We start from the raw sequence: 12,317 nt of genomic DNA on the forward strand, positions 1-12,317 counted from the left end.
TGTAAACAATAAAAAGTAAAGACCTTAAGAATATAGACTGTTATAAAAAGAATGATGTGTGCATTGAATCTATTTGAATATAGAATTAGTCTAAATAGTATAGATAAGGTTACAAAACAGAATGGATATATTAATTCTTGAAAGGGTAGACAACATAATTTTAAATATACAAAAAACAGACTAAAATCTCATGCTATGCCACCATTACCTGGGAGATAGAGGGGTGGGGTAGGAAAGTAGAGGAGGTAAGAGAGAGACAGTTTCAAGGAGAAATATAAATTCATTTATTTTAAATTTAGGGGTAACCTCTTACAGAATTAAAACTAGAAAGTGTACTTTACAAATGACTCCAGCAAAAAAAAAAAAAAAAACCACATTAAAAATTAGGAAGAAAGCATAATGCAAATACAACAATTGAAGAAAGACCAATAAATGCCAGTAAATGTGTGTGGGTTAAACATTCCTATTATAAGACAAAGATTCTCAGATTGAATTAGAAAACAAGGTTCAACTATAGTTTCTGTGGTTTATGAAAGACATATCTAGAAGTGACTGTTAAAGGTAAAAAGCAGAAAAACTATATATATACAAACTGTATATATAAACTATATATGTATATATACATGTATGAATATATACTGAGTATATATACGTGTATGAATATATACTGAGTATATATACGTGTATGAATATATACTGAGTATATATACGTGTATGAATATATACTGAGTATATATACGTGTATGAATATATACTGAGTATATATACGTGTATGAATATATACTGAGTATATATACGTGTATGAATATATACTGAGTATATATACGTGTATGAATATATACTGAGTATATATACGTGTATGAATATATACTGAGTATATATACATGTATGAATGTACTGTATTTACTTAGTTTATATATATGTAGAGAGAGATGGAGAGATAGGTAAATATATCTAAATATATCAGCAATTTCAAACAGAAAAAAAGCATAATATTATAGACAAAGTGGAATCCAAGGCAACCACATTAATAAGATAAGGCATTTCATTTATTACTGATTAACTATGGCTATCCAATCAGGTAGTCACTAGCTGCATATGACTATTTGAAATTATTTTATTTTATATTTTAATTTCAACGACTTTAGAGGTATAAGTGGTGTTTGGTTACACAGATGAATTGTACAGTGGTGAAGAATGGGATTTTAATGTACCCATCAATTCAGTTCTGTACATTGTACCCAATAAGTAGTTTTTTGTCCTTCCTCCACCTCCTACATTTCCTCTTCTGAGTCTCCAATGTGCATTAATACCAGCCTGTATGCCTTTGCATATCTGTAGCTTAGGTCCCACTTATAAGTAAGAACATGTGGTATTTGGTTTTTGATTATTGAGTTACTTCACTTAGAATGATGGCCTCCAGTTCCATCCAAGTTGCTGTAAAAGACATTATTTCATTCTTTGTCATGAGTGAGTAGTATTCCATGGTATATGTGTGTGTGTATATATATACATGTATATATGTATATATATATATGCGCACCACATTTTCTTTATCCACTAATTGGTTGATGGGCACTGAGGTTGACTACATATCTTTGCAGTTGTGAATTGTGCTGTAATAAATATACATGTATAAGACTTTTTTTTTGATATAGTGACTTCTTTTCCTTTGGGAAAGATTGAATGGTAGATCTACTTTTAATTCTTTGAGAAATCTCTATACTGTTTTCCATAGAGGTTGTACAAATATACATTCCCACCAGCAGTGTATAAGCATTCCCTTTTCATTATGTCCGTGACAACATCCATTGTTCTTTGACCTTTTAATAATGGCCATTCTGGCTGGTATAAGGTGATATCTTATTGTGGTTTTAATTTGCATTTCCCTGATTATTAGAGGTGTTGGGTGATTTTTATATGTTTCTTGGCCCTTTGTATATCTTCTTTTGAAAAACTGTCTATTCATGTTATTTGCCTACTTTTTGATGGGATTATTTGTGGGTTTTTTGCTGATTTACTTGAGTTCCTTGTAGATTCTGGACATTAGTTCTTTGTCAGATGTATAATTTCCAAATATTTCCTCCCATGCTGTGAGTTGTAGGTTTACTTTGATGATTATTTCTTTTGCTGTGTGGAAGCCTTTTAGTTTAATTAGTTTCCATTTATTTATTTCTGTTTTTGTTGCATTTGCTTTTGGGGTCTTCATCATAAATTCTTTGCCTATGCCAATGTCCAGAAGGGTTTTTTCCCCTAAGTTTTCCTCAGAATATTTATGACTTTGGGTCTTAGATTTAAGTCTTTAATCCATCTGCATTAAATTTTTATATAAGGTGAGATAGGGATCCAGTTTTATTCTTCTACATGTGGCTCTTCAATTTTCCTAGCACCATTTATTGAATATGGTGTCCTTTTCCCAGTTTATGTTTTTGTATGCTTTGTCAAAGATCAGTTGGTTGTAAATGTACGAATTTATTCTTGGGCTCTCTGTTATGTTCCATTAGTCTATGTATCTACTTTTGTACCAGTACCACGCTGTTTTGGTTACTATAGCCTTGTAGTATTATATGATTTGAAGTTGAGGAAAATAATGCCTCCAGATTTGTTCATTTTGATTACAATTGCTTTGGATATTTGGGGTCTTTTTTAGTTCCATTATGAATCTTAGGACTGTTTTTTCTAGTTGTGTGAAAAATGATGTTGGTATTTTGATAGGAATTGCACTGAATCTGTAGATTGCTTTGACAGTATGGTCATTTTTACAATATCGATTCTTCCAATCCATAAGCATGGGATCTATTTCCATTTGTTTGTGTCATCTGTCATTTCTTTCTGCAATGTTTTTTAGTTCTCCTTGTAGAGATCTTTTACCTCCTTGCTTAAATATATTCCTAGTTATTATATTTTTTGTAGCTACTGTAAATGGGATTGAGTTCTTGATTTGATTCTCAGTTTGGTCACTGTTGTTGTATAGCAGTGCTACTGGTTTGTACACATTGATTTTGTACTATACTGAATTGAGACTTTACTTACTTCACTTATCATACCTAGGAGTCTTTTGGGGGAGGCTTTAGGGTTTTCTAGGTATATGATCATATCATGGGCAAACAGCAATAGTTTGGCTTCCTCTTTTCCTATTTGAATGCCCTTTATTTCTTTCTCTTGCCTGATTGCTCTATGACTTCCAATACTATGTTGAATAGAAGTGGTGAAAGTGGACGTCCTTGTCTTGTTCTAGTTCTTTTTTTTCTTTCTTTTTTTATTATTATTATACTTTAAGTTTTAGGGTACATGTGCACAATGTGCAAGTTTGTTACATATGTATACATGTGCCATGTTGGTGTGCTGCACCCATTAACTCGTCATTTAGCATTAGGTATATCTCCTAATGCTATCCCTCCCCCTTCCCCCCACCCCACAACAGTCCCTGGAGTGTGATGTTCTAGTTCTTAGTGAGAATTTTCAACTTTTCCCCATTCAGTATGATGTTGGCTGTGGGTATGTCATATATGACTGCTATTATTTTGATGTATGTTCCTTCTATGCTTATTTGTTAAGGGTTGTTAAACATAAAGAGATGGTGGATTTTATTGAATTCTTTTTTCTGTGCCTATTGAGATGATCATACGGTTTTTGTTTTTAATTCTGTTTATGTGGTGAATCACATTTATTGACTTGTGTATGTTGATCCATCACTTCATCTCTGGGATGAAACACACTTGATCATGGTGAATTATCTTTTGGATGCGCTGTTGGATTTGGGTTGCTAGTATTTTGTTGAGGATTTTTTGCATCTACATTTTTCAGATATTGGCCTGTTATTTTGTTGTTGTTGTTGTGTCCTTTCTTGGTTTTGGTATCAGTGTGATACTGGCTTCATAGAACGAGTTAGGGAGGATTCCCTCCTTCTAAGTCTTTTGAAATAATTTCAGTAGGATTGGTATCAATTCTTCTTTGAATGTCTTATAGAATTCAGCTATGAATCCTTGTGGTCCGCCTGGGCTTTCGTTGTTGTTGCTGTTTTTGGCAGTGTTTTTTTTTTTAATTACTGATTAAATTTTACTGCTTGCTATTGATCTGTTCAGAATTTCTGTTTCTTCTTGATTAAAGCTTGGGGGATTGTATGTTTCCAGGAGTTTATTCATTTCTTCTAGGTTTTCTGGTTTATGTGCATAGAGGTTTTCATAATAGTCTTGAATGATCCTTTGTATTTCTGTGGAGTCAGTTGTAAAGTTTACCATTTCATTTCTTTTTTTGCCAATTTTAAATAGTTTTATTTAAGACATTGCATTTTTCCACATACAATAGTGTTTATAAAGTGCAATGTTATATCCTTCCCCTGTGCACATGTTCCATATTCAAGCATTAAGAATGCCCAGTAACTTACTATAGCAGCTGAACTTTTTAAAACTGCCACAGAATTTGCTACAAATTTAGGTCCTTCAATGTTTTAAATGTGTGGAACAATGCTACATCTATACTTGGGTTGGCTTAATCAACCTCTTCAATGGTGGGCCCTGAGGAAGCACCACCAGAGGGAGGAGCTCCACCACCAGAGGGAGGAGCTCCACCACCAGGGAATCCCTCAGGCATTCCTCCTGGCATGCCTCCTGCACTCTGGTACAGCTTGGTAATGATGGGATTGCAGACTTTCTCCAGCCCGTTCTGCTGATGTTCAAATTCTTCCTTCTCGGCAGTCTGATTCTTATTGAGCCAGTTGATAATTTCATTATACTTGTGCAGAATCTTGTGTCTGTCCTCATCGTTAATCTTGCCTGGAAGTTTCTCATCTTTGAGAGTTGCTTTCATGTTGAATTCACAGGAGTCAAGTGAATTCTTGGATGACACTTTGTCCCTCTGCTTCTGATCTTCAGCTTTGTACTTCTCAGCTTCCTGGACCATATGTTCAATGTCTTCCTTGCTCAAATGGCCCTTGTCATTAGTGATAGTAATCTTGTTCTCTTTTCTTGTACTCTTGTCCACAGCAGAAACATTGAGGATGCCATTGGCATCAGTGTCAAAAGTGAGTTCAATCTGAGGAACACCTCGGGGTGTAGGAGGTATGCCTGTGAGTTCAAACTTGTCAAGCAGGTTGTCATCCTTGGTCATGGTATGCTCACCTTCATTAACCTGAATAAGCACACCATGCTGGTTGTCAGAATAGGTAGTGAAGGTCTGTGTCTGCTTGGTAGGAATGGTAGTATTATGTTTGATGAGGTCAGTCATGACTCCACCAGCAGTTTCAATACCAAGGGAAAGAGGAGTGACATCCAAGAGCAGCAAATCTTGAACATTTTCAGACTTGTCTCTAGACAGGATGGCTGCTTGGACAGCTGCACCATAAGCAACAGCTTCATCAGGGTTGATGCTCTTACTCAGTTATTTTCCATGAAAGAAGTCTTGGAGAAGCTTCTGAATCTTGGAGATACAAGTAGAACCACCAACCAGGGCAATATCATGAATCTGTGACTTGTCTAGTTTGGCATCTCGAAGGGTTTTCTCTACTGGGTCCAGGGTGCTACGGAACAGGTCAGCATTCAATTCTTCAAATCAGGCACGGGTACTGGAGGTATAGATGTCGATTCCTTCAGAGAGAGAATCGATCTCAGTACTGGCATGGGTGCTGGAAGAGACAATACTCTTAGCATGTTCACAAGCAGTACGGAGGCGTCTTACAGCTCTCTTGTTCTCACTGATGTCCTTCTTATGCTTGCGCTTGAACTCAGCAATAAAATGGTTGACCATTCGGTTGTCAAAATCTTCTCCACCAAGTGGGTGTCTCTGGCTGTAGATTTGGCCTCAAAGATTCCATCCTCAATAGCGAGGATTGACACATCAGAAGTGCCACCTCCCAGGTCAAAGATCAGCATGTTTCTTTCTGCTCTAACCTTTTTGTCTAAGCTGTAAGCAATAGCAGCAGCAATTGGCTCATTAATAATTCTAAGTACATTGAGACCAGCAATAGTTCCAGCATCTTTGTTAGCCTGATGCTGAGTCATTAAAGTAAGCTGGCACTGTGACCACAGCATTGGTAACAGTCTTCCCGAGGTAGGCTTCTGCAATTTCCTTCATCTTTGTCAGAACCATAGAGGACACCTCTTCTGGATAGAAGCTTTTGGTCTCTCCATTGTATTCTACTTGGACCTTAGGCCTGCCATTGTCATTCACCACCATGAAGGGCCAATGCTTCATATCAGACTGGACAACGGCATCATCAAATCTGCATACAAACAGATGTTTGGCATCAAAAACCGTGTTGGTGGGGTTCATTGCAACTTGATTCTTTGAGGCATCACTCATCAATCGTTCAGTGTCCGTAAAGGTGACATAGCGTGGAATGGTTCAGTTTCCCTGATCATTGGCAATTATCTCTACTTTTCCCTGCTGGAAAACACCCACACAAGAGTATGTAGTGCCAAGATCAATACCAACTGCAGGTCCCTTCGACATGGTTGCTGGCATGTAGGCCTGGCTCCAACAATGAAGAAAGCCACAGGAACCCTGAGAGCTGCAGGCAAGCTCAATGATCTACAGTTTCATTTCTAATTGAACTTATTTGAATCTTCTCTCTTCTTTTCTAGGTTAATCTAGTTACTGGGCTATACATTTTCTTTATTTTTTCTAAGAACCAACTTTATGCTTTATTCATTTTTTTTGCTTTCAATCTCATCAGAGATATTGGCTGATTGTGTGTGTATGTGTGTGTGTTTTCTTTTTGATGTAGCTTGTTATCAGGGTAATACTGGCCTCGTAGAATGAGTTTGGAAGTATTCCTTTCCTCTATATTTCAGAATAGTTTGAGTAGGATTGGTATTAGTTCTTCTTTAAATGTTTGGCAGAATTCAGCAGTAAAGCTCTTGAGTTCCAGACTTTTCTTTACTGGTAGTCTTTTTATCATGACTTTGATCTCGTTACTTGTTATTGGTCTGCTCAGGTTTTAAATTTCTTCATGGTTCAGTCTTAGTAGGTTGTATCTGTCTAGAAATTTTTCCATTTCCTCTAGATTTTCCAATTTTTTGGCATATACTTACTTATAGGAGCCATTAGTGATCCTTTGAATGTCTGTGGTATCAGTTGTAATGTCTCCTTGTTTTATCTCTGATTCTATTTATTTGGTTCTTCTCTCTTTTCTTAGTCTACCTAAAGATTTATCAATTTTGTTTAACTTTCCAAAAAACCAAACTCTGTGTCATTGTCCTTTTGTATTGTTTTCTTCTTTAAAATTTCATATATTTTTGCTCTGACCTTTAATATTTCTTTTCTTCTACTGGTTTTGGGTTTGGTTCACTCTTGCTGTCCTTGTTCTTTAAGATAGACCATTAGGTTGTTTATTTAAAGCTTTTTTTCTTTTTTGATGTAAGCAATTATAGCTATAAACTTCCCTCTTAGTCCTGCTTTTGTTGTATCCCATAGCTTTTGGTCTGTCATATTTCCATCATCATTGTTTTCAAGAAATTTTTAATTTTTTTTCATAATTTCTTCATTGACACCCTGGTCATTCAGGAGCATATCATTTACTTTCCATGTATTTTTATAGTTTCCAAGATTCCTCTTGTTACTGGTTTCTAGTTTTATTTCATTCTGATCAGACAAGGTGCTTCATGTTTTTTCTTTTTTTTAATGTTTCAAGACAAATTTTGTGACCTAACATGTGTTCTCTACTTGAGAATGATCCTTGTGTTGAGGAAAAGAATGTGTATTCTGCAGCTGTTGGATCAAAAGTTCCTTACATATCTATTAGGTCCATTTTGTCTATAATGCAGATTAAGTCCGATTTTTCTTAGTTGATTTTTTGTCTAGGCGATCTGTCTAGTGTTGAAAATGGGGTGTTGAATTATGCAGCTATTATTGTATTGGGGTCTGTCTCATTAGCTCTAATAATATTTTCTTTATATATCTGGGTGCTCCAGGGTTGGATGCATATATATTTAAAATTGTTATATCCTTTCACTGAATTGACATCTTTATCATTATATAGTGACCTTTTTGGCTTGCTATTTATTTATTTATTTATTTATTTATTTATTTATTTATTTATTTTAACCATGACTAAATTGCATTTATTCTTGGACTGAAAGGTGGTTAAGTATAAGAACACTTATAAATACAATTTATTACCTGATTAAAAAGAAATCATATCATCTTAAAAGATGACAAAAATTCAACAGACACTTAGGATTGAAACAAAGTGAAAAGATACTTTAAAAATTTAGGACAGTAAGGGAACTTCTTAACCTGATAAATGGTGTCTACTAAAACATCATTCTCAATAGAAGGAATGTTGGAGATATTTCCTTAAAATTGGGAATAAGCCAAGGAAATCAACTATCATTACTTCTCCTCAACTTTGAGGGTCCTAGCCAGTGCAGTAACATAAGTAGATGCATAAGTATTAGACAAACTACCACTACAATAAAACAACAACAACAACAACTAATTAGGAATAATGTGAAACTTTAAACAAATGAAAATTTAACAAGAAGGCAAGAATACTAAACGTGGCCAGGCGCGGTGGCTCACGCCTGTAATCCCAGCACTTTGGGAGGCTGAGGCGAGTAGATCACGAGGTCAAGAATTTGACACCAGCCTGGCCAAGATGGTGAAACCCCATTTCTACTAAAAATACAAAAATTAGCCTGGTGTGGTGGTGGGCACCTGTAATCCCAGCTACTCAGGAGGCTGAGGCAGAGAATTGCTTGAACCCGGGAGGCAGAGGTTGCAGTGAGCTGAGGTCATACCACTGCACTCCAGCCTGGGTGACAGAGTGAGACTCCGTTTCAAATAATAATAATAATAATAATAATAATAATAACCACAACAAACTTTAAAGACATAGAGCAATAAGATATAAATGAAAACTACAAAAAGTTAAAAAGTATGGGAATGAAGTTACGATGTAGAGCCTTTATTAGTTTTCTTTTTGCTTCTTTCCTTGTTTATGCAAAGTGTTAAGTTTTCATTAGCTTAAAATAATGGGTTATAAGATTGTGTTTGCAAGCCTCATCGTAACCTCAAACCAAAAAATATACAACACACACAAAGTTAAAAGCATGAAACTAATTTATATCACCAGAGAAAATCACTTTCACTAAAAGGAAGACAGGAAGAAAAGAAAGAAGAAAGAGAAGACCACAAAACAACCAGAAAACAACAAAATGGCAAAAGTAAGTCTTGACTAATCAATAATAACATTGAATGTAACTTATAATCAAAAGACATAGAGTGATGGAATGGATTAAAAGCAAAACCAATCAATCTGTTCCCTACAAGAAACACAATTCACCTATAAAGACACACATAGCATAAAAATAAAGAGATGCAAAAAGATATTCCATGCCAATGAAAATTAAAAAAAGAGCAGGAGTTGTTACACTTATATGAGAAAAATTAGATTTCAAGATAAAACCTATTTAAAAAGCCATCTCCAGGACCTGTGAATATGTTTTCTTACATGCATGGCAAAAGGGACTTTGCATATGGGATTAAGGTTAAAGGCCTTGAGATGGGGAGGTTATTCTGGATTAGATGCAAGAGCCCAATTCAATACATGCTTCCTTAAAAGCAAAGAGCATTTCCAACTGTCGTCAGAGGGATGTGTCACTTCAGAAGAAGGTTTGGAAGGTGGATGAAGCAGGGCACCAGTCAAGGAATGTGAGTGGCCTCTAGAAGCTAGACAACAGATCCTCTGCTGGAGCCCCTGGGAAGCAACATGACTCTGGCAACACCTTGATGTTAGCCCAGAGAGGCCTGTGTTGAACTTCTAACCTACAGTACTGTAATAATTTAAATGTTTTTGTCTTAAGCCATCAAGTTCGTGTCACTTTGTTACAGCAGCAGTAGAAAACAAATACATTTAGTATTCTTTTTTTTTTTTTTTTTTTGAGACAGGAGTCTCGCTCTGTTGCCCAGGCTGGAGTACAGTGGCACCATCTCAGCTCACTGCAACCTCCGCCTCCCGGGTTCAAGCAGTTCTCTGCCCCAGCCTCCTGCATAGCTGGGATTACAGGTGCCCGCCACCACACCAGGTTCATTGTTTAGTCTTTCTACATAAGATGAGAGTAGTTTACACACCGCAGTTACAGTGTTATAGTATTTTCTGTTTTTCTGTACACTTACTATTGCCAGTGAGTTTTATACTTTTCAGATGATTTCTTATTGCTCATTAATTTTCCTCTCTTTCTGGTTGAAGTACTCCCTTTTACATTTCTTGTAGGACAGGTCTGATGTTGATGAAATGTCACCTTTTGTTTGTTTTGGAAAGTATTTATTTCTCTTTCATATTTGAATGATAATTTTGCTGTATATACTATTCTAGGGAAAATTTTTTTTTCTTTAGCATTTGAAATATGTCATGCCACTCTCTCCTGACCTATAAGGTTTCCACTGAAAAGTCTGTTGCCAGATGTATTGGAGCTCAATTGTATGTTGTTTCTTTTCTCTTGCCAATTTTAGGATCCTTTTAAAATTCTTGACCTTTGGGTGTTTAATTATTAAATATCTAGAGGTAGTCTTCTTTGGCTTAAATCTGCTTTGTGTTTTATAACCTTCTTGTACTTGGATATTGATATCTTTCTCTAGGTTTGAGATGTTCTCTGTTATCCCATTGTATAAATTTTCTACCACTATCTCTTTCTCTACCTCATATTTTAGGCCAATAACTCTGAAATTTATATTTTGAGGCTATTTTCTAGATCCTGTAGATGTGGTCATTGTTTTTTATTCTTTCTTCTTTTGTCTCCTCTACCTGTGTATTTTCAGATAGCCTATTTTCATTCCCACTAATTCTTTCGTCTGCCTGATCAATTCTGTTATTAAAAGACTATAATGCATTCTTAATTATGCTGCTTCCATTTCTTCAGTATTTGTTCTTGATTCTTCTGAATTATTTTGATGCTTTGTTACATTTGAGTGACAGAATTCTGAATTCCTTCTCTGTATTTTCTTGAATTTCTTTGAATTTTCTCAATACAGTTATTTTGAATTCTCTATCTGAAAGGTCACATATCTCTTGTTTCTCCAGGATTGGTCCCTGGTGCCTTATGTACCTCATTTGGTAAGGTCATGGTTTCCTGAATTGTCTTGATAGTTGTAGATATTCCTCTGTCTCTGTGCATTGAAGAGTTAGGTATTTCTTTTAGTCTTCTCAGTCTCAACTTGTTTGTACCCACCCTTAGTGGGGAGGCTTTTCAGATATTTGAAATGACTTGCATGTTGTGATGTAAATTCTATCTGAATTTGGCAGCACCCCAAACCCAGTAACACTGTGGTTCTTGCAGACTCATAGAGGTACTGCCTTGATGGTCTTGGACAAGATCCAGAAGAATCCTCTGAATTACCAGGCAGAGACTCTTGTTTTCTTCCCTTTCTTTCTCCCAAACAAATGAGATCTCTCTATCTGCTGTGAACCACCTGGAGCCAGAGGTGGAGTGACACAAGCACCCCTGTGGCCACCACCACTATGACTGTGCTGGGTCAGAACATCACTGGTTCTCGCCCAAGGCTTGTTGTAACCACTTCCTGTCTACTGCCTATGTTCACTTTAGGCCTTGGGGCTCTACAATTAGCAGGTGGCAAAGCCAGTAGGGCCTATGTGTTACCCTTCAGGACGACAGGTTCCCCCAGGCCTTATATGGTCCCAGTGGTGCCATCTGAGTGCCAAGGACTAAGGTCAAAAATATTAGAAATCTACCTGGTGTTCTGTTGTACTGTAACTTAGCTGGTACTCACACCACTAGATGTGGTCCTTCCCACTCTTTTCTTCCCTTTCCAAAGGCACAGGAACCTCACCCTGTGGCCACTGCCACCTCATACCCACGGTGATTACTGCCAGACTACTACCGATTTTCCCTTAAGTCTCAAGGACTCTTCAGTCAGCTTGTTGTAAATGCTACCTGGCTTGGGACTCACCCTTCAGTGCAGTGGGGTCTCCTGTGGTCCAGGGGAGTTTAAGAAACCAAAGCCAAGGCCCGGAATTGGGGACTCCAGGAGCCCACCCTACTTTCCTGTGGCTGACCTGGTACCTAAGGTGCAAAACAAAGTCCCCTTTACTTTTCCCTTCATTATTCTCAAGCAGAAGGAATCTTGCCCCATGGCCACCATATTTGGGAATATGCTGAATCTCACCTGAAGCCAGCAAGTCTCACCCAAGTGCCTCAATGTAGTACCTAGGTATCACTGCTGGTTATTGACGGTCCAAGGGCCCTTCAGTTAGCAGGTTGTCAATCCTGCCAGGACTGGGTGCTTCCCGTCAAGTCAGAGTGTTCCCTTTTGGCTGGGTGTGTGCCTATAAGTGTCGTCCAAGATCTAGGGCCTGAAAA

General features: G+C 36.9%; 1 pseudogene; it reads right to left on the bottom strand.

Annotated features, from left to right (window-relative positions):
- Window positions 1-4,491: 4,491 nt before the first annotated feature.
- Window positions 4,492-6,450, bottom strand: LOC100595605 (annotated as a pseudogene).
- Between the last annotated feature and the right edge of the window lie 5,867 nt (window positions 6,451-12,317).

The sequence above is a fragment of the Nomascus leucogenys genome, chromosome X (assembly GCF_006542625.1).
Source record: "Nomascus leucogenys isolate Asia chromosome X, Asia_NLE_v1, whole genome shotgun sequence".
Lineage (NCBI taxonomy): Eukaryota > Metazoa > Chordata > Mammalia > Primates > Hylobatidae > Nomascus > Nomascus leucogenys.